The sequence below is a fragment of the Pan paniscus genome, chromosome 16 (genome assembly GCF_029289425.2).
Source record: "Pan paniscus chromosome 16, NHGRI_mPanPan1-v2.0_pri, whole genome shotgun sequence".
NCBI classification, from domain to species: Eukaryota; Metazoa; Chordata; class Mammalia; order Primates; family Hominidae; genus Pan; species Pan paniscus.
The window spans coordinates 67,186,610-67,206,808 of NC_073265.2; the positions used below are offsets into that span (position 1 = coordinate 67,186,610).

The window sequence follows — 20,199 nt, forward strand, 5'->3', positions numbered from 1 at the left end:
CTGCAGGCAGCCCAGTGAGTAGACACAGCCTGGTGCAGGCAGCCTGGGCCTGGCTTCAGATCCTGGCCATCACATCTCTCTTGTGCGACCCGGGGCCAGTGACCTATGGGCCCTGAGTGCGTGAGGGGAGATGATGGTAGAGTCTGCCCAGGATGTTGTGAGGAGCAAATGAGAGGGTATGCACCCGGGACCAGCCTGGCACGTGGTCATCTTGGGCACTAGGACTGCATCCAGCAGCTGCTCATCTGCCAACGCCCATGTTAGAGGATCTGTTTCCAGCCAGCATGGGCAGTCTGAGTGATTCCAGGAGGATTGCAGGGTTCTCAGTAGAAGTCTGGTCACCTTGGCTTTCTTCTCCGCAGCTCTGGGCAGGGCCAGGGGCCTGTCGCTGGTCGGGGGACTTAGGAGACCACGCAGACACCCACTCCACCCTGGGTCTCCAAGCTGCCAGGCCCCCTCCTCTGAAATCTGGGCTTCGGGATTCCATGGTCTGATCCACCCTCCCAGCCTCTCTCCACACCTGCCTTCAGTAGTCTTGGCCCTGTTTCCTGACCCTTTTATGTTCTCCCAGCCTCTCCACATCTCAGAGTGTCTCTTTCTCTCCCTGCTGGACTCCAGAATCCATCACCTTTGCCCTTCTTCCCTGTGCGACCCCCCCACCCCCGTCCCAATCAGGACTGTATGCTCATCCTGGCCCTCTGGCCTGGCGCCACCTGCCCTAAGGCCACCCAGACTGGAGAACTGGAGGGTTGGTGCCTCCCCATCTCCCCTGCCTGGCTAGAGGCCCCACGTCCCACGGGTCCTGCCTCCCTCTATTGCTTCTGCCCAAGTCATGGCTGCCTGGGTCATCCCCAGCCCTGCATGTCTGCGTGGCTCAATTCTCCCCAGCCACTGCTGCCCCCAGAAGGCCCCAAACCTTCCTCCAGTTCCTCCAGGACAGCAATGAGCCGTGGGTGGGGTGGTCAGCATGCCAGGGCACTCCTGCTGCTAAGCTGTAGTGGTACCCACCTAAGGTCCAGCAGGGGCAGCAGGCTGGTCACTGGTCCCAGAAGCAACAGCATGCCCGAGGGCTGTACAGAGTGAGGCAGGGGCAGAAGCATGTGCCAGCTGGGCCTGGGCCGCCCTCCCCAGGGCCCCCGCCTCCATGCTCACTGCCTCGTGGTGTTGGGGCTGGGCGGCCTTGTCTTCGCCACACCGCAGCAGCAGGAGTATGTGGTGGATACAGATGGCACCTACTCATGTCTGCCAGTTTCCCCGCCACTGCTGCCAGGGAATGCCGGCTGGAAGAAGGCAGGAGTAGATAGGGTATGACAGAGGCCGGAGGCCAGCCCTGTTGGGGAGTAGGGGAAATGGGACAGGCATGGCTGCCCTGGGCTCTCTCCCAGGGGAGGGGCTGCTTTCCAGACCTCGCCTTTCCACAGATGACCCGAGGTCTCTGCCTGGGTGGGGCCGTCGGAGGCTCTGTTGTGTCAACTGTGATGTGATGTTCTCTGGATCCTTGTCGGGCCTGGTTTCCAGGATCTGGGCTCAGACACGGAGGTTGCAGGGTCGGAGAGCAGGGCCACATGACGGCTTGGCGGTCCAGGAGGCCTTCCGAGGGAAGGGCCCTGGCAGCGTGTGCAGAGGCCTGGGGTTGGGGTTGGGGTTGTTTAGCCAGCTGGAGTGCCCAGGAGGTGAGATGACAGAGGCCGGGAGGGCCTGTGCTGCTGGCTGCGGGTGGAGGATCGGCTGAGCCGAGCAGGGAGGCTGGAGTTTCCTACAGTTGCAGGGCTCTGTGCCCCCTCCCGCCTCTCCTCCTCTCCCGGCCCCACCAAGGCTTCTCTGATGGGTCTCACAGGCTGCGCCCCCCTCCATCCTCCCATCCCATCTCTAGCCATGGGTGGGGCCTGTGCCTGGACGACCCTCCTGCCAAGGACATCATCGACTTCCCCTCGGTGCCGCCTGGCATCCCCTATGCTGTGAGCCACCAGTGCCACCTCCAGTACGGGGCCTACTCTGCCTTCTGCGAGGACATGGATGTGAGTGGGGCCGGTGTGGGTGTGGGGGTGTGGGGACCCGGCAGGAGGGCTAAGGGGACAGCTCTCACCAGCCGGTGGATGCCAGCCTGGGCGCAACCTCTCCTGGCCTGCGCCCCCGAGTGACACTGTGAGACATCAAGTGGCCTGTGGGAGAGGCCAGGGATAGGTGGCCACAGACCCAGCTCTGAATTCTGGGTCAACCATGGACTGACTGTGACCCTTCGGGCAAGTCCCTTCCCCTCTCTGGAGCTGGCTCATAAGAGGGAAAAGGAACCCCTGTGGAGAGGGTCTGTTTATCCTGGCGAAGATCGCCTGAAGTGATCTTCTAACAGGAGTGTTTCCAGAGGAGGGGCTGGGCCGGGAGAGGTGTGGACAGCTGGGGACCGCTCTGAGCAGCGCAGCCCCGGGCGCCCCACACCACCACATGGTCTGGGGAGGAAGGTGGGAGCAGGCACACAAGAAGGAAGCTCTGGGGGTCTGTGGGCCCCTGCCATGTGGAGGGGTGCCCAGGGGACCCTTGGGGACAGGGAGGGGGGCAGGGTGGGTGGCAGCACTGGGTAGGGTGTGAGGGTATGGCCCATGCCCTCCTTCTCACGGAATGTCTGCCACACACTCTGGTGCTCTGTGGGGACCACCTGTCACTCCAAGCTGGATGCAGCCATGGACGGCACCCGGTCGGGGGTGCCCCCAGTCCCGGCGGTGGGTGTGTGAGAGGCTAGACCTCCTGCTGTGGCCGGGCCCTGGGGTCAGCCTCGGCTCACAGTCTTGCCTGTGCTTGTAGCAGAGCCCCAAGCTCTCTGCAGCCCAAGCCCCCGTCTGCAAAGTGGAGGCATTGGGGCCAGGGTTTGATTCCATGATTCCCCAGGGTGTCTTCAGCTGAGTCAGCACGTGGGCTGTTTTACTCCCCGCTCAGCGCCTCCATGTGGCCTGGGTCACAGATGATCGTGATGATTGTGAGGGGGCCTCTCTCACCTTCCATCCTTCCCCTCTGTGCCTTTGGCAGCCTTCCCACCCACCTTGTTCTCACTAGGGTGAGGATGACTGATAGGCTTGGGGGTGGGGTGGCTCTACCTCCGTCTGTCTCGGTAGTGGTGTCTCAATGGGGAGTGCGTACCCGTGGGCTTCTGGCCCGAGGCCGTGGATGGTGGCTGGTCCAGCTGGAGCGCCTGGTCCATCTGCTCACGGAGCTGTGGCATTGGCGTATAGAGCGCCAAGCGGCAGTGCATGCGGCCTACGTGAGTGTGGGGCCCAGGGTGCCCTGGACAATGGGACAGAGGGACCCAAACAGTCAGCCGATTGCAGGAGCTTGGCTGTGTCCCAGCCCCTGGCTCTTAGAAGTGTCCTGATAATGGTCAGTCCGAGTGTCCAGGCCACCTTGAGTCACTTTCAAGGAGTGTTCTGGGGGCTGACAGGGTCCCCACTGCTGACCCCTTTGCAGAGACTGCTGACCCCTTTGCAGAGAGGGGACACTGAGGCCCAGAGACTGGAGAGACTCATCAGAGGCCACATGGCAAAGCAGTTGCTGGCTGGAAGGAGGCAGGAGAGGGCAGTGGGGAAGAGCATGGGCCCTGGACCTTAGATGGCTCAGGGTTCGAATCCCCTCTTCACCCCTTCTCTGGGCCTCCATTTCCCCATCTGTATAATAGCAGTGCCCATCCAGTAAAGTTGTAGTCAGGGGCAAATGCGGTTTACGCAGGCCAGGTCCTCAGCCCTGCAGCTCATCTGTAGTGGGCACTCAGCGGGAGGGGCTTCTTGGCCTCAGGGACACAGCGAGAGTCTGAGATGAGACTGGGGGCAGCTGGGAGGATGGGACAGCACTGAAGGGGTGGCCTGAGGTGAGTGACTTCACTTCTCTGGGCCTCTGTTTCCCCATCTAAACGGGGGGGTGCAGGGGGTGTGAAGATCTGGTGAGAAGCAGAGGCCAGTGGTACTGTAGACCGAGGCACTACCCGGCTGATCTTCACTTCAGGAGGCCACCCGGGGCAGGCATGGGGTTCACAGCCAGCCCCACCCAGGGCCCTGCGCTTACCCAAGACTGGCCTGTGCCCCTCCCTGCCTCCTGGCCTCCAGGTCTGAGCTGGGTGGGGGCCAGCTACCCTGGCCTAGATGCGGAGGATTTCAGGAGCTGTGCTAGGTCAGACCTTTCAGCTGGCTGGGGCCCTAGGCACTTCCTTTAGACCCGGGCTGGGGGTACTGCCACCAGGAGGAAGGCTGAGGACTCAAGGGCTCGTTAGGATGCTGGTATCATGGGCTGGAGACTCAGAGCAGTCCCTCCAGCCAGTGCTAGTCATGCCTGCAGCTTGTCCCAGCTTCTCAACAGCCCTCTGCAGAAGCAGCCCCAACCCCACTTTATACATGAGGAAACTGAGGCCCAGAGGGTGGCCGAAGACTTGCCCACAGTCACACTGTAGGTTGGGGGCAGAGCTCAGGCTTCCTGCTGCCACCTCCCCGCAGGTCCTTACAAACAGGGAGGGTGTGTCTGGGCCAGAGGGTGGGCAGCCCAAGGGAGGGGAGCAGCGTGCACAAAGCTGGGTGGCAGGGATCTTGGGGTGTGGGTGCAGGAGGAAGCTGCTTGCTCTGGGCTGTGGCCATGCAGTAGCACTCACTGGGCCCTCACTGGGGCCCACCCCGGTTCTCCCCATAGGCCCAAATACAAAGGCAGATACTGTGTGGGTGAGCGGAAGCGCTTCCGCCTCTGCAACCTTCAGGCCTGCCCTGCTGGCTGCCCCTCCTTCCGCCACGTCCAGTGCAGCCACTTAGACGCTATGCTCTGCAAGGGCCAGCTGCACACATGGGTGCCTGTGGTCAATGACGGTGAGTGCTGCCTCCCATGGAGACACTGAGGCTCAGAGGGCTGGTGGGGGTGTGGGTCCAAGGTTACCCTGTGATGCGAGCAGGAGGGCCAGCCTCCAACCCAAGCCTGGGCCGCTCCCACTGTCCCCTGGGGCTGCTGCTCACCCTTAGCTCCCCAGTCTGCAGCCTTGCAGATAGCTACCAGCCCAGCCGGAGCCTCCAGCCTGCCATGGATGTGTGTCACTCCTGGCACTGGGGACCCTCCCAGTCAGGCCTCGCCCCCCTGCGTCTCCTTGGATGCCTCCACCAGTACCGCCCCAGCCAGGAAACCAGAGCCCAGGCAGTGGCTTGACCTCTTGCTGCCTGGCTGACCCCAGGCAGTGGTTTGCTCCCTGATAGAAGGGATTAAATGAGGTGGCACAGATGACACAAAGGGCTCTGAGCCACGAAGAGTAGCCCTCAGTGTTTGGTAACAATTTCTATTATTTTTAATAACAACAACGGCCTCTCCTCTTTGCCCATGTCCCCAGCCACCTACTTGTCCCTGCTTCTTGCCCTCTAAGCCTCTGGAGTATCAAGGCCTGGGCTCCGAGGAGGACCCAGTGCCTTTGACGTTGAAATTCCCTGCATGCGCTGCTCAGGAGCCCGTGGCGTGTCAGATCCCCTGCCTGCCCGCAGCCTTTACAGAACTCGTCCCTTCTCTTGTCTCATGTGATGCTCATGACATGCCTTTAAGGGAGGGGTGGGTCTCCCCGTCTCACATCTGAGGAAACTGAGGCTTAGGGAAGTAGAGAAGTTCACCTGGGTCAGAGGCACAGCTGGGATGGGGCAGGGCCAGAGAGAGGCCTCCCGACCCCCACTCCCAGCTTTCTCCTCCTGACCCTGGCTGGCCCCCGGGGCTGGGGCCACAGAGGGCTGGCTGCCAGCACCAGGGGCCTCCCCTCCTCGTGTGTTGCAGAATGTGGGCTGTGACTTCAAGATTGACTCCGGTGCTATGGAGGACCGCTGTGGCGTGTGCCACGGCAACGGCTCCACCTGCCATAGCGTGAGCGGGACCTTCGAGGAGGCCGAGGGCCTGGGTATGGGGTGGGACCACTGTGGGGAGGGGTGTGCTCTTCATCTGGTGGCCCCTTCCCTATCTCCCCTGGGCCCATGTCCTTGGCCTCGTGGTCCCCACCCAGCCTAGAGACAGCTAAGCAGGGAAGCCTTGCTGGGGTGGATTCTTGCAGGAGTCAGGGGACCCCTGGCCCACATGCAGAGACCTGCCCCCATGGGGAGTCCTCCTGTCCCAGAGACTCAGCTTGTGTGTGGCCCCTGGGCCTTTCCAATAATGGTAGTCTCCTCCTGAAGCTTCTGAGACCCCAGCTCTGTGCCCTCACCTCTGGTCTATTTTGCACACGTTGATCAAGTACTCACTGTGTGCTAGGTGATGGGGACATGCAGGTGAAGCACTTAGTCCTGCAGGGGGACAGAACCTTCTGGTGTGACCAGTACAGTGGAGGGAGGCCCAGAGGGCTGTGGGAGCACTGAGGAAGAAGGTCCTGGCCTGGGGAAGTCAGGGAAGGTTTCCTGTAGGAGACGGAAGTCGAGCTGAATCATAAAACTCAGAAGAGATGGAAAGGGCATTCCAAATGGAGGAAAGAGCTTGTGCCAGAGCCTGGAGGCAAGAAGGGAAGGCAGGGCCAGCTATGGGGCCTTGAGTGCCAGGCTGAGAAGCTTAGATTTCATCCCAGAGATGCAGTGCAGTGTGGTGGATAAAGCACTGGCCGTGGAGGCTGCTCATATCGCAGCAGGACACTCATGTACGTTACTATCCCCATCTGCCTCACTTTGCTCATCTCTAAAATGGGGATAACAATAGTACCTATGCTATAGGGCCATTACCCATGAGCTTACACATGTGAAGTGCTGAGAGTAGTGCCTGGCATGTGATGGGTGTGATGGAAGTGAATGAATAAAAGCAGGCCGCATGGGGATGAGGAGGGTGTCCCAGGAGAAAGGCCTGGGCACTTTGGCCTTTTTAGAAAGAAGATGCCAGCCGGCCCTTAGAGTAGGGGATGGATCCAGCCTTGTGATGAGACCAGTTTAGGTCCCCAGGAGAGGGGTGATGGGACATGGCCACGGGGTCAGGATTTTGTGGCACCTCTGCGAGGTTTTGGTGACCCATGACAGATCCGAGCAATTTAGGGAGCTCAGACTTTAAAGCTAATGGCGAAATCTTTGGCATCAGCAGGCGGAGGCAAGTGGGGAGAGATATGAGGGGAGCGGGTGGGGATAAGCAACCTTCTCACCCTGGGCACAACCTATGCACAACCCTTGGCTGACAGGGTATGTGGACGTGGGGCTGATCCCAGCCGGCGCACGCGAGATCCACATCCAGGAGGTTGCCGAAGCTGCCAACTTCCTGGCACTGCGGAGCGAGGACCCGGAGAAGTACTTCCTCAATGGTGGCTGGACCATCCAGTGGAACGGGGACTACCAGGTGGCAGGGACTACCTTCACATACGCACGCAGGGGCAACTGGGAGAACCTCACGTCCCCGGGTCCCACCAAGGAGCCTGTCTGGATCCAGGTGCCTGCCTCCCGTGGCCCAGGCGGGGGGAGCAGAGGTGGAGTCCCCAGGCCCAGCACCCTAAATGGCAGGTCTTGTCCTGGAGGAGTGAGCCCTGGTTCAGTCACAGAGCCTGGCTCTGAGCCAGGCCCTCCTGCTGCGGCCTCTACCTCAGTTTCCCCATCTTTAAAATGGCCCAATCTTGTAGCTGCAGTTCACAGAAGTGGCTGGCATCGGCTCCTTTAGGACTGGGTGGATGGAGAAGACACCTCATGCTCGTGGGCCCCCGCCTGCCCACCCAGCTGCTGTTCTAGGAAAGCAACCCCGGGGTACACTACGAGCACACCATCCACAGGGAGGCAGGTGGCCACGGCGAGGTCCCGCTGCCCGAGTTCTCCTGGCACTGTGGGCCCTGGACCAAGTGCATAGTCACCTGCAGCAGAGGTGAGAAGTGGGGCAGGCACAGCCCCACCAGCACGGGCTTTGTCTCTAGACAGGGACACTGGCTTCAGCTCCCAGCTCACTGCTGGGCTACCATGGGTTTGGAAGTTTGCCTCTCTGAGCCTCAGTTCCCCATCTGTGAGATGAGGCTAGCGATTGCCCTGTGTCCCAGGCCCGCTGGGAGGGTAGATGGATGAGGCAGGTGGGTGCTGGCTCGCGGTGCGTGCTCAGTGTGCTCCAGCTCTTGGTGTTCTCCTTCTAGGGGACACAGCTCCCCCTCAATTTTGTCCTTGCTCAGTTCTGGCAGGTCTTGTGCCTGCATTTCTGCTGCGTCCTGGAGACCAGCCCAGGCCCCTCACCACACTGACTTATTTCCCTGAACTGTTTATAAAAAGTAGGGCAATTTCACTAACTCCGACTCTTCCTTCCCGTATTTCCCTGTCTCCCCCCATGCTCCTCAGTCTCCCCCTCTCTGTCTCTTTGTCTCCTCTCCACTGTTCCTCAGTCTCTGCTCTGCCCCTCCATCTCCCCCCATGCCTCTCAGTCTCCCCCCCCGCCCCCCAGTACCCCCCACGCTCCTTGGTCTTCCTCCCCCAACTCAGTCTCCCCTGCCGTTCCTTGGTCTCCCCACATCTCAGTCTCCCCCTTTGTCTCTTAGTCTTCCCCTTTGTCTCTTAGTCTTCCCCTTTTCCCCTCAGTCTTCCCATGGTTGACACTCAGTGTCCTCAGGGTCTCAGAATCAGGAATCTGAGATACCGACATTTGAGCATTCCTTCAAATGCTATTACGATGACAAAGTGAAACTGGAGAACTGGGCAGATACCTTCCAAAGCTAGGAAACCCATTTTATCTAATACAGCTGTCTTTATTTATTTATTTGATTTTATTTGAGATGGAGTCTTGCTCTGTTGCCCAGGCTGCAGTGCAATGGCGTGATCTCAGCTCACTGCAGCCTCCGACTCTCAGGTTCCAGCAGTTCTCCTGCCTCAGCCTCCCGAGTAGCTGGGATTTACAGGCACACGCCACCATGCCTGGCTAATTTTTTATTATTAGTGGAGACAGGGTTTCACCATGTTGGCCGGGCTGGTCTCGAACTCCTGATGTCAGGTGATTCGCCAGCCTTGGCTTCCCATAGTGCTGGGATTACAGGCGTGAGCCACTGTGCCTGGCCTAACACGGGTGTCTTTAAATGGACAAACTTGAAAACCAACAAATACATTTGCAGCACTAGACATTTGGGCAATTGTCTTTCAGCAAATTGGCTGCTTCGCAGGTGGACCACTTGGGAGCATCTGCAGAGGCAAGTGCCCTGTGGTGGCTGGAACAGACAGGGGTTCTTTGTCTCAGGCAGGAAGTCCCAGGTGCACAGTCTAAGCTGGTGGGACCTGGAACTGACTGGCCCTCAGCCACACCGTCCTTGGCACAGCAGCCTCCCCTCCACTCCTGCTTGCCACAGATGGTGTCCTCCCTTCCAGGGCTCTTGCAGTGTTCTGGGCAGGAAGAAGGAGAGGGGAAAGGGCTGACTCCCAGCGAGGGACCTGTGCCTTTTTCTCCTAAGCCAGGACTGTCCCAGACCCCCCTAGGTGCAAGGGAGCGTCAGTGGGGTGTGTTTTCAGCAGGTCCCATTGCTGCCTTGAGCAAAATCGGAATCTGTTGGTGAGGAAAGAGGGGAATGAGTGTGGGACTGGCAGCTCAGAGGAGGGACAGCTTACTCTCGGGACCACGGGGCAGGGGGTGGAGCAGAGAAGGCAGAGCCACCAGCAGAGGGGGTCCTGCAGCTGGGCTTCAACAGGCAGTATGGAAGTGAGTGTCCAAGGTGAGGAGCGTGGCTGTGCAAAGTCCCCAGGGTGGGCGGTGGCAGAGGGTGTGAAGGACAGGAGCAGTGCCAAGGCTGGTGTGGGGGTGGGGAGCAGGGGCTGTCCCTTCATGCCCCATTTCTTGTCCAGACGTTCTCTGAGCCATTGGGAAGGGTGTGGATGGTGGGACGGCCTTGATGCCACGGCTGGGTTTGCATGCTAGCAGCAGCTGGCATGGATCGAGCTCTTAAGATGCGCCGGGCACGGGCCGAGCCTACACATGCAAGAACACACGCAGTCCTCCCTCCAGGGAGGCAGGATTGTTGCTCCCACTTCACAGAGGAGGACACTGAGGTTCAGAGAGGCCAAATGAGCTGCCCATGGTTTCAGCTAGGAAGCAGAGGGTCTGGGCACCCAACCCACTAAACCTCCACACTCTGCCACCCCTCCAGGGGCAGCCAGAGGGGAGGCTACATAGGAGAAAGGGGGTGTGTGAGAACCAGGAGGACAGCGAGGAGGTGACGGTGGAGGTCTGTCTTCATCCTGACACAGGCAGTAAGGCGCTGTTCTGGGAGGGTTCTGGCAGAGAGAGTGTCTTTGGGTCTTGGGCGGTGGGCACCTGGGTGCCAGTCCCAGGCTGAGCCCCATGGCCCCTAGGTGTGCAGACGCAGTGTGTACTGCTCAGAGCGGCAGGCAGGACCTGTGGACGAGGAGCACTGTCATCCCCTGGGCCGGCCTGATGACAGCCAGAGGAAGTGCAGCGAGCAGCCCTGCCCTGCCAGGTGAGCCCGCCCCCGCCCCCCGCCAACTCCCCGCCCCCGCCCCCGCCCCCGCCCCCCGCCAACTCCCCGCCCCCGCCCCCCGCCAACTCCCCGCCCACTCCCCGCCCCCCGCCCCCCGCCCCCGCCCCCGCCCCCTCCCCGCCCCCCGCCCACTCCCCGCCCCCCGCCCACTCCCCGCCCCCCGCCCACTCCCCGCCCCCCGCCAACTCCCCGCCCACTCCCCGCCCCCCGCCAACTCCCCGCCCCCCGCCAACTCCCCGCCCCCCGCCAACTCCCCGCCCCCCGCCAACTCCCCGCCCCCCGCCAACTCCCCGCCCCCCGCCAACTCCCCGCCCCCCGCCAACTCCCCGCCCCCTGCCAACTCCCCGCCCCCTGCCAACTCCCCACCCCCAGGCATCCTGGGTCTGCCACAGGCCCCTACATCTGGGTCTCTGGAGGCCCCGGGGAGGAGCAGAGGGAGCTGGGCTTTCATTCTCTTCCCAAGGCTGAAGCCCTAACCCCAGGTCACCCCTCACCCCAGGTCACCCCTCACCCCAGCCTAGGCCAGCCTGGACACCTGTAGTCCTTCTCTTTGGATCCCTGGATGTGGAAATAAGCCTCAGGTCATGTTCAGTTTCCCTGAGGGGAGGGTGGCATGAGCGGAGGGGCTGTGCCATGTTACCAGGCTTTGAGGTCAAGAAACTTACCTGGGCTTGGAGCTCTGGAGAATCAACCACTGGCCTCAGTCCCAGCTCTACCTAAACCCTGAAGGCCTGGAAGCCCAGCCTGGCCTTCCCTGCTGGTGAGCCTGCTGATGCCACCCATCTGATGCTATGCTGATGCCACCCATGTGCCCCCGCCAGGTGGTGGGCAGGTGAGTGGCAGCTGTGCTCCAGCTCCTGCGGGGCCTGGGGGCCTCTCCTGCCGGGCCGTGCTCTGCATCCGCAGCATGGGGCTGGATGAGCAGAGTGCCTTGGAGCCACCCGCCTGTGAACACTTTCCTCGGTCCCCTACTGAAACCCCTTGCAACTGCCATGTGCCCTGTCTGGCTACCTGGGCTGTGGGGAACTGGTTTCAGTTGAGCGTGGGATGGGAGAGGGCCCACCTCCAGCTCCACCCTTGGTCTTCGGCTACCGGGTGGCAGACAGCCTTCCTGGAGCCCTCGTGGGTGGGAGGGAGTCTGGGCATTCCAGGGTCCAGCCCCTGACTAAAGCCTCAGGGATCAGGAAGCCCCTGGCAAGCATGGTCATAGTCATGGCCTTGAGCTGGGCAGGGCCGGAGAGGGCTGGCTGGGGTCTCTGCCACTCTTAAGTCCCCTCACCCTGGCTTCCCCTGCAGTGCTTAGTGACATGTGGGGAGGGCACTCAGTGCTGAAATGTTCTCTGCACCAATGACACTGGTGTCCCCTGTGACGAGGCCTAGCAGCTAGCTAGCAAAGTCACCTGCTCTCTGTCACTCTGTCAGTGGCCCCTGGGCACACTGGGCCCTGAAGGCTCAGGCAGCGGCTCCTCCAGCCACGAGCTCTTCAATGAGGCTGACTTCATCCTGCGCCACCTGGCCCCACGCCCTTCACCTGTCTCATCACCCAAGCCAGGCACCATGGGCAACGCCATTGAGGACAAGGCTCCAGAGCTGGACCTGCCGGGGCCCGTGTTTGTGGACGACTTCTACTACGACTACAATTTCATCAACTTCCACGAGGATCTGTCCTATGGGCCCTCTGAGGAGCCCGATCTAGACCTGGTGGGGACGGGGGACCAGACACCCCCACCACACAGCCATCCTGCTGCGCCCTCCACGGGTAGCCCCGTGCCTGCCACAGAGCCTCCTGCAGCCAAGGAGGAGGGGGCACCGGGACATTGGCCCCCTAGCCCTTGGCCCCCTAGCCCTTGGCCCCCTAGCCCTTGGCCCAGCCAGGCTGGCTGCTTCCCATCCCCACCCTCAGAGCAGACCCTTGGGAACCCTTTGATCAATTTCCTGCCTGAGGAAAATGCCCCCATAGGGGCCCCAGATCTTGGGCTCTCCAGCCTGCCCTGGCCCAGGGTTTCCACTGATGGCCTGCAGACACTTGCTGCCCCCGATAGCCAAAATGATTTCCCAGTTGGCAAGGACAGCCAGAGCCAGCTGCCCCCTCCATGGCGGGGCAGGACCAATGAGGTTTTCAAGGATGATGAACCCGAGGGCCGTGGAGCACCCCACCTTCCCCCGAGACCCAGCCCCACACTGCCCCCTTTGTCCCACCGGCAGCACCCACTCCTCTCCTAGTCCCGACGCGGCGGAGCTGTGGACAGGAGGGACAGTGGCCCGGGAGCCAGCTCTGGAGGGTGGCCTGGGGCCCGTGAACTGTGGCCCACTGTTGGGGTGGCTCCTCCCCCTCCCCCTCCTCCCCCTCCTCCCCCTCCTCCCCCTCCTCCCCCTCCTATAGCCCCTCTGCCAGAGATGAAGGGCAGGGACAGCTCCTGGAGCCAGGGACTCCCACCTTCCCAACCCCAGGACCAGGCTCATGGGACCTGCAGACTGTGGCAGTGTGGGGGACCTTCCTCCCCACAACCCTGACTGGCCTCGGGCACATGCCTGAGCCTGCCCTGAACCCAGGACCCAAGGGCCAGCCTGAATCCCTCAGCCCTGAGGTGCCCCTGAGCCCCTCAGCCGCCCCTGAGCCCCTCAGCCCCTCAGCCCCCCCTGAGCCCCTCAGCCCCTCAGCCCTGAGGTGCCCCTGAGCTCTAGGCTGCTGTCCACACCAGCTTGGGACAGCCCTGCCAACAGCCACAGAGCCCCTGAGACCCAGCCACTGCCTCCCAGCCTGGCTGAAGCGGGGCCCCCCGCAGACCCGTTGGTTGTCAGGAACGCCAGCTGGTAAGCGGGAAACGAGCGAGGCAAGTGTGGGCTGGGCGGGCAGGGAGTTTGCGCGGGACCTTGGTGACTGTTTCTTCACTGAAAATGAGCAGGGTGGGACACGGGCCGTCTGTCTCGCCTCCCTCAGGGAAGGGGTTCCCAGGATTAGGGGGATGAGGGGACCCCGGGGCCCATTCCTGGGCAGCACAGGGGGCCTCAGGGAAGGCAGGGGCAGGCACACTCTGGCAGCACAGCACGCCCCAGGATGGAGCTGGCTCAGACAGCTGTGCAGTGGGGAGGGTCCCCGCGTAGGCCCCGGCCCCGGCCCCGGCCCCGGCCCCGGCCCCGGCCCCGGCCCCGGCCCCGGCCCCAGCCCCTGGGCCCAGCAGGCAGCAGCTTCCCTGAGGTTCTGCCTGGCTCCTCCAGGCTGGGCTCAGCCCACTGCCACCTGGCTCCGCCCTCCTCTAGCAGTGACCTGCAGGGGTCTGAGCTGCAAGAAAGAAGCTGGCTAGTGCCCCTGGGTCCCCAGATGGTCACTGCAGAAGAAGCTTCTTTTCAGATCCCTAATTTGGAGGTGGAAAGGGGTAGGCTGAAGCTTTACTCAGCGATTTGGCTGCTGGCACCAGGACCCAGCCTTCCTTCCCTGGTGCCTTCCTTCCCTGGTGCCTTCCTTCCCTGGTGCCTCTGGGAAGCCATTAGGATGGTCAGGATAGCTGGTCAGGGGTGCCCACAGGGTCCCCTCCAGGTCCCCTCCTCCCGCCTCTGCACCAATGACGCTGGAACACAGGCTCTTTGTCCCATGTGAGCAGGGATGGTTGGTTGTTGGGGGGATTTGACTTCTCATCCTCCCAGTCTTCCTGGGAGGTGGGTGGAGGAGCCTATTTTGCAAATAAGGAAACTGAGGCCCAGAAGAGGGCCCCTGTCCTGCTGAGGTCTCCTGTCCTGCTGAGGTCTCCTGTCCTGCTGAGGTCTCCTGTCCTGCTGAGGTCTCCTGTCCTGCTGAGGTCTCCTGTCTTGCTGAGGTCTCACTAGCCTAGGTGGGTAGTTTCCTGGCTGTGGAGGCCTGGTGGGGATGGGATCTGCCTGGCTTTCACGGGTCTGTTCCCCGCAGTGCTCTACCACCTGCGGCCTGGGTGTGGTCTGGAGGCCGGTGCGCTGTAGCTCCGGCCGGGATGAGGACTGTACCCCCGCTGGCCGGCCCCAGCCTGCCCGCCGCTGCCACCTGCAGCCCTGTGCCACCTGGCACTCAGGCAACTGGAGTAAGGTGCGTGAGGATGGAGCCAGGACAGGCATTCCCAGGGTATGGGGTGTGGAGCCCTGGTTCCCCACGGCCTGGGGTGGAGCCCTGGTTCCCCACGGCCTGTGTTCCGAGAGCGGCAGGGAAGGGGAGGGCTCCAGGCTGCACGTCTGTGTGCCCGATCTCACTGGATTCCGAATCTCTTGGGAGTCTTCTCATCTTTGTCTGGCTTGTCCTGTCTCCTTTCCTCTGTATCTTTGACCCTATCTGGACTTGTCTTTCACTAGCTTGCCTTTGTTCTTCCCTTTCTCTGTCTGTCCCAGCCCATGGCAGTCTCTGGCCATGCCACCTTTTGCCTGGGGCCTGCCAGCCTTGGCCTCTCGCTGGGGTTCTTCAGATATTTCCCCGGGCTGGGGCGTGGGCCTGATGCCTTTCCCGCCACATGCCTCACAGGGTCACACCCATGGGCCTGCACGTGGGTGTCTTGGTCCCCAGTGCTCCCGCAGCTGCGGTGGAGGTTCCTCAGTGCAGGACGTGCAGTGTGTGGATACACGGGACCTCTGGACACTGCAGCCCTTCCGTTGTCAGCCCGGGCCTGCCAAACCGCCTGCACACCGGCCCTGCGGGGCCCAGCCCTGCCTCAGCTGGTACACATCTTCCTGGAGGGAGGTGAGGTCTGGGGGTTCAGATCGGGGGAGGGGATGCCCTCAGACCCTGGCTGTGCCCTGACTCCTTCCCTGCCCACCCAGTGCTCCGAGGCCTGTGGCGGTGGTGAGCAGCAGCATCTGGTGACTTGCCCGGAGCCAGGCCTCTGCGAGGAGGCGCTGAGACCCAACACCACCCGGCCCTGCAACACCCACCCCTGCACGCAGTGGGTGGTGGGGCCCTGGGGCCAGGTGAGCCGGGCTGCGGGGAGGAGCAGGGAGCAAGTGCTTGGTGGTGCCTGGTCAGTCCTGGGTTGGGTGAAGGAGCTGTGGAGTGTGTGCTGTGAGCCAGGCTCTCTGTGGCCCCTGCACATGCAGCAGTGACTGGACATAGCCCTGCCATGTTGGCGCTCACACCTGCCAGGGAAAAACGGACAAGGAAAGGGCACATGTGTTATGATGTCAGGGAAGGCCTTCTGAGGAGGGGCCTGGGGTTGACACCCGAGAGGAGGAGTCAGTGATGCCAAGGACACGGAATCGAGGGGACAGCAGGTGTGAAGTCTGAGGCAGGAATGTCGAGCTTGGGGCGATCAGGGAGCCCAGCAAAGGCCAGCGGCAGAAGGGGGCGTTAAGAGGGGCCTCGGATGGGCAGGATACCTTCTGCTGGGCCTGTTTGGAACTGAGGGGTTCAGAAATCTCAGGTTTGGGCCCTGAGCTGGGTCCTGGAGTCAGCTGGGCCAGCGTTTGAGTCTTTGGCTGCTGAGTGACTGGGCAGGTTGCTTTGCGTTGCTGGGTCATTGTTTTCTCATCTGTAAAACTGGAACAGCTTAGGAGAAGGAGGGTCAGGAGGATTAAATGAAGGAACTCAACGAAGCACAGGGCCGGGCACAGCACGACACTGGCACAGACTCAGCGCATGTTCAGGGCTGATAACAACGAAGCCTGGCGGGCTGGGCCCTGGCTGTGAAACCAGGCAGGTCCTCTGCCATGTCCCTCGGGCACAGTGGTGTCTCGCCCACATCTCTGCCCACTGCTGCATCAGGGCTCCATCCCGCGGTCCCTGCCCAGGCTTCTCAGGCATGTCCTGTGTGAGGGGCTCACTGCCCTGCAGCCCCGAGGGCTTGTCCCATGGTTGTCATGCCCCTTCCCTCTGCAGGAGCCAATCCCACAAGTGAGAGTGGGGTTCCGGCACCAAGTGGGCTCTAGGAATGGGACCAGGTCCTCCAGGAAGCACTGAGGGGGCGGCTGGGAGCAAGGCCAGGCCAGTCAGGCACCGGGCGCAGGGACGGTTTCCCAGAGGAGGTGTCCCTGCCCCCACTGCTAGGGCTGGCCCTGGAGACACTCATTCCTCCCCTGCTCCCCCCAGTGCTCAGCCCCTGTGGCAGTGGCGTCCAGCGGCGCCTAGTCAAGTGTGTCAACACCCAGACAAGGCTGCCCGAGGAAGACAGTGACCAGTGTGGCCACGAGGCCTGGCCTGAGAGCTCCCGGCCGTGTGGCACCGAGGATTGTGAGCCCATTGAGTCTCCCCGTGAGTCCCCTGACCCCAGGCTCCCTGCTGAAGTGAGGTAGGGTGGGAAGGGTGATGGGGAAATGGGGTCGTCAAACCATTGTGCCCACGGCACTGGCTGGTTCCATCTGTAGTCTGGGCTCAGGAGCCACATGGCCACTGAAAATCCTGATGCTACAGGATGCCTTGCCGGAGGCTGGGCTGTGCTGGGAGTCAGTCAAGGGGTGTCCCAGCCACACAACATCCTGCAGGCAGCTGTCTGGCCTCAGGGGAGAAGAGGGAGTGGCCCTGGCCCCTGAGTTGCTGTGTGAACCTGGGTAAGCTCTTTCTCCTCTGAGTCTGTCTTCCCACAGTGAAGCCAGGGATGGCCCTGAGGCTGTGTGAAAACAGCCTGGGTGAGACCCTGTCCTTAACCCTGACCTATCTATTCCCTGGCTAGAGGACTGCCTAGAGTGAGCAATAGAACCACATGAAGGGCCTCCCTCCCCTGCCCCCAACACGCACACACACACACACTTCCTCCAGCTGCAGCTGCTCCCAGCAGTGCTGAGGGCAGGAAACGGGGTGGCCCTGGAGTGTCACCTGGGATCCCCTCACCAGCTGTGTGGCCTTGGGCTCCCATTTCCCTCTCAGGGCCTTCATGTGCTGAATAAAGGGGCTGCCAAGCCTCATCCTTGCATAAATGAGGTCTGGGCATGAAGGGCACAGCACTGTGTGGGCATCCAGGTGGTGCTCAGGGAAGGCAGCTTTCTCCCCTCCCCCATAGCCACTGTCATCCCCAATTGCAAGGTCAGGAAGAGGGCCTGGGGCTGACCCTGCCAGTCCAAGGAATCCAGAAACTGTGGCATGAAGAGCTGCGTCCCCTGTGCTATTGGCTGTCTGCTCCCTGACCCTAGGACAGAGTCCTCAGCCAGGGCACTCACGCTGACATTCGGGGCCTCCTGCGATCTCCCCTGTCTGCCTTCTCCGCTTGTCCAACGCAGTCTTCTTTACCTGCACCGGCTCCTGGGCAGCCCTCATTCGGGCTCAGAGTGGCCCCTGCCATGCCTCGCTGCCCTGCCTCTGGCAGGGGTGGCCTTCCTGCCTCAAACCCCATTACCTCAAGGTCCAGTGGCAGTGCCCCCACCCTGTCCTGCCTGCCCTCAGCACGCACCCAGCCAGCATCTCAGAGCACTCCTATGTGCTGCCTGAGCTGGGTGCTGGCACCACGTCTCTCACCTTCATGGCTAGGGCTGGCCACAGGGAGTGGGGTGGTTATGATCCCAGTGGGGGAGGACCAGATGGGGCAGAGAACAGGAACTGAGGCCCCTGGGGGCCTAGAACCAAGGACGGATGGCCCAGGAGGCTCTGGGCTTGCAAGGTCTCCCAGGAGCGGGTGTGAGTGGGCTGCAGGGAGTGGGCTATGGGGGCTGGTTAGGTGGCTGAACTAGAAGCTGTCCTAAGTGAGTTTTCTGCCATCAGTGAACAGTGGAGGGGTGGTTGGGAAGGTGTCCTGGACTTTGAGGTCTGGAATTCCCAGATGTTCTGCTGGTCTGTGGGACAGTTGGTGGGACATGTGGAAAGCCGGGAAACGCGTGTGTGTGTGCTCACTGCAGTGACACAGCATGGCCGTATCCGTTTGCTGTGGAGGTGGGGTTGACAGAGGAGAGAACCGAGGCCCAAGAGGTGAAGCAGCTTGTCTGAGGTCACCCCGGGCGACCAGGATGCAGGCCTGCAGATGTGCACTTTGGAGCTCTGCCTGGAGCTGGGGTGGAGGAGCCTGCCTGCTGCCTCGTGCCCTCTGCCGGGCCTGGGGGATGTCCCAGGCCCAGGACTGGCTGCTGTCCTCCTGCTCCTCTTGCTGGAGTAAGCAGGGCCTGGGGTTTGTTAGCAGCGACGGCAGCAGCAGGAGCAAGGCTAGGAGGCTGGAAACAAGCCACATCCCAAAATAGCTCTGATAACCATGGGGCAGGAGGGCTCAGCCAAGCCTCAGCCCTGACAAGCACAGCCTGCAGCTGGCCTCCCTCCCCATTGGGCCTGGGCTCAGTCCCTGGTTTCCACTGATGGCCTGTAAGGCCCACTCACTCTAGGCTTTGTGGCCCACCTGAGAAGTGGGAGGCTGGCCTGGGAGATGGGACCCTGTGACTCAGAACCCGAGGCTGAGTACAGCCCCCGTGGCTGGAGGTGGTCACAGAGGCCTGGCAGGATAGGTGCACTGGAGCAGGGGGAGGTGGTGGGAGTGGACGGCAGAGGTTGCTGCAGGCTGGCAGGAGGCCCCTGGGACCTCAGTTCTGTGCCAGGATCTGTCGGGGAACACCAGGGGTGAGCAAGGATGGAGACGGGGTGGCAGGGTGTCACCCTGGGCAGGCTCTTTCATGGGCATGTGAGGGTGTCAGGGTGGGGTCTCAAGACCTTTCCTCCAGAAACTTCAGCCCAGCAGCACCCGTTCTTGAATCCTGGGGTTGGCCATGAGCAGGTGGGACAGAAATAGCAACAGCTGGAGACGTGTGACCTTGGTTCGGGAACCACTCCAGAAACCGGGGCTCTCTGCTTGGTGGGGAGCTGCTGGAGCCTCCTTAAGGTGGTTGGGGTGGGGAGCCAGGTTCTGGGTACCCCAAACCACTGGTTCTGATGCCCCCCCCGCCCCCCACCCCCCACCCCCACCCCCCCACTCCCTCCACTCCCCCCACTCCCCCCACTCCAGGCTATAAGCGGGACCACCTGTCCTTCAGGTTCTGTGAGACGCTGCACCTACTGGGCCGCTGCCAGCTGCCCACTGTCCACACCCAGTGCTGCCGCTCGTGCTCTCCACCCAGCCATGGCGCCCGCTCCCGAGGCCATCAGCGGGTTGCCTGCCACTGACCGTGCCAGGATGCACAGACCGACCAACAGACCTCAGTGCCCACCATGGGCTGTGGCGGAGCTCCTGCCCCCTACGCCCTAATGGTGCTAACCCCCTCTCACTATCCAGCGGCAGGCTGGGGACCTCCTCCCCCTTCAAAAAAGGTATTTTTTTATTCTAACAGTTTGTGTAACATTTATTATGATTTTACATAAATGAGCATCTACCATTCCAAAGCACAGCATGACTTCATCTTGGATTTGGAGGATCTTAAAAGTGAGAAACAAGTCTTCCCCCCACTCCTCTGCCCAAAACTCCACCGCCGCAGCACCTCGGCAGGCGCAGCTTTTCACCTGCTCCTCTGGGGCAGATCTGCAGGGTACAGAGCAGCAAACAAGTCTGTGAGAGCATGGCGTCTGGTGAGGCACGGGCCTTGGAAGCTGGGGTGCTGCTGCCCAGGGAGGGCTGTCTGCAGAGGGTGGGGTTCTGGGGGCAGGAAGGTCTTCCGGGCAGGGGCACAGCTTGGCCCTTACTTGCTGCCTGCCTCTAGCTCAGGCTCCCAGCTTTCCCTGGGGCCCCACTCTGTGGTCCTCAGAGACCTGTTCCACAGGGATTGGGCCCACCTTGTCACTTGCAGGACTGCCCCTTGGAGTGATGGGGACTGGGGCCCCCAGGGGCACCTCCCTGGCCCTGTTGTATCTGTTGACTCTTCTGCAAAAAGTAGACGGAGAAGAGAGCAGGCTGGCCCGCTGTGCCCTACTGTGTCTGTCCCAGGACTTGAAAGGTAGGGAGGGA

The 20,199-nt window shown here is 61.9% G+C and overlaps 1 pseudogene; it reads left to right on the forward strand.

The window, feature by feature from the left end:
* The first annotated feature begins 1,098 nt into the window (after window positions 1-1,098).
* Window positions 1,099-19,443, forward strand: LOC100992854 (A disintegrin and metalloproteinase with thrombospondin motifs 7-like; annotated as a pseudogene).
* The last annotated feature ends 756 nt before the right edge of the window (window positions 19,444-20,199 follow it).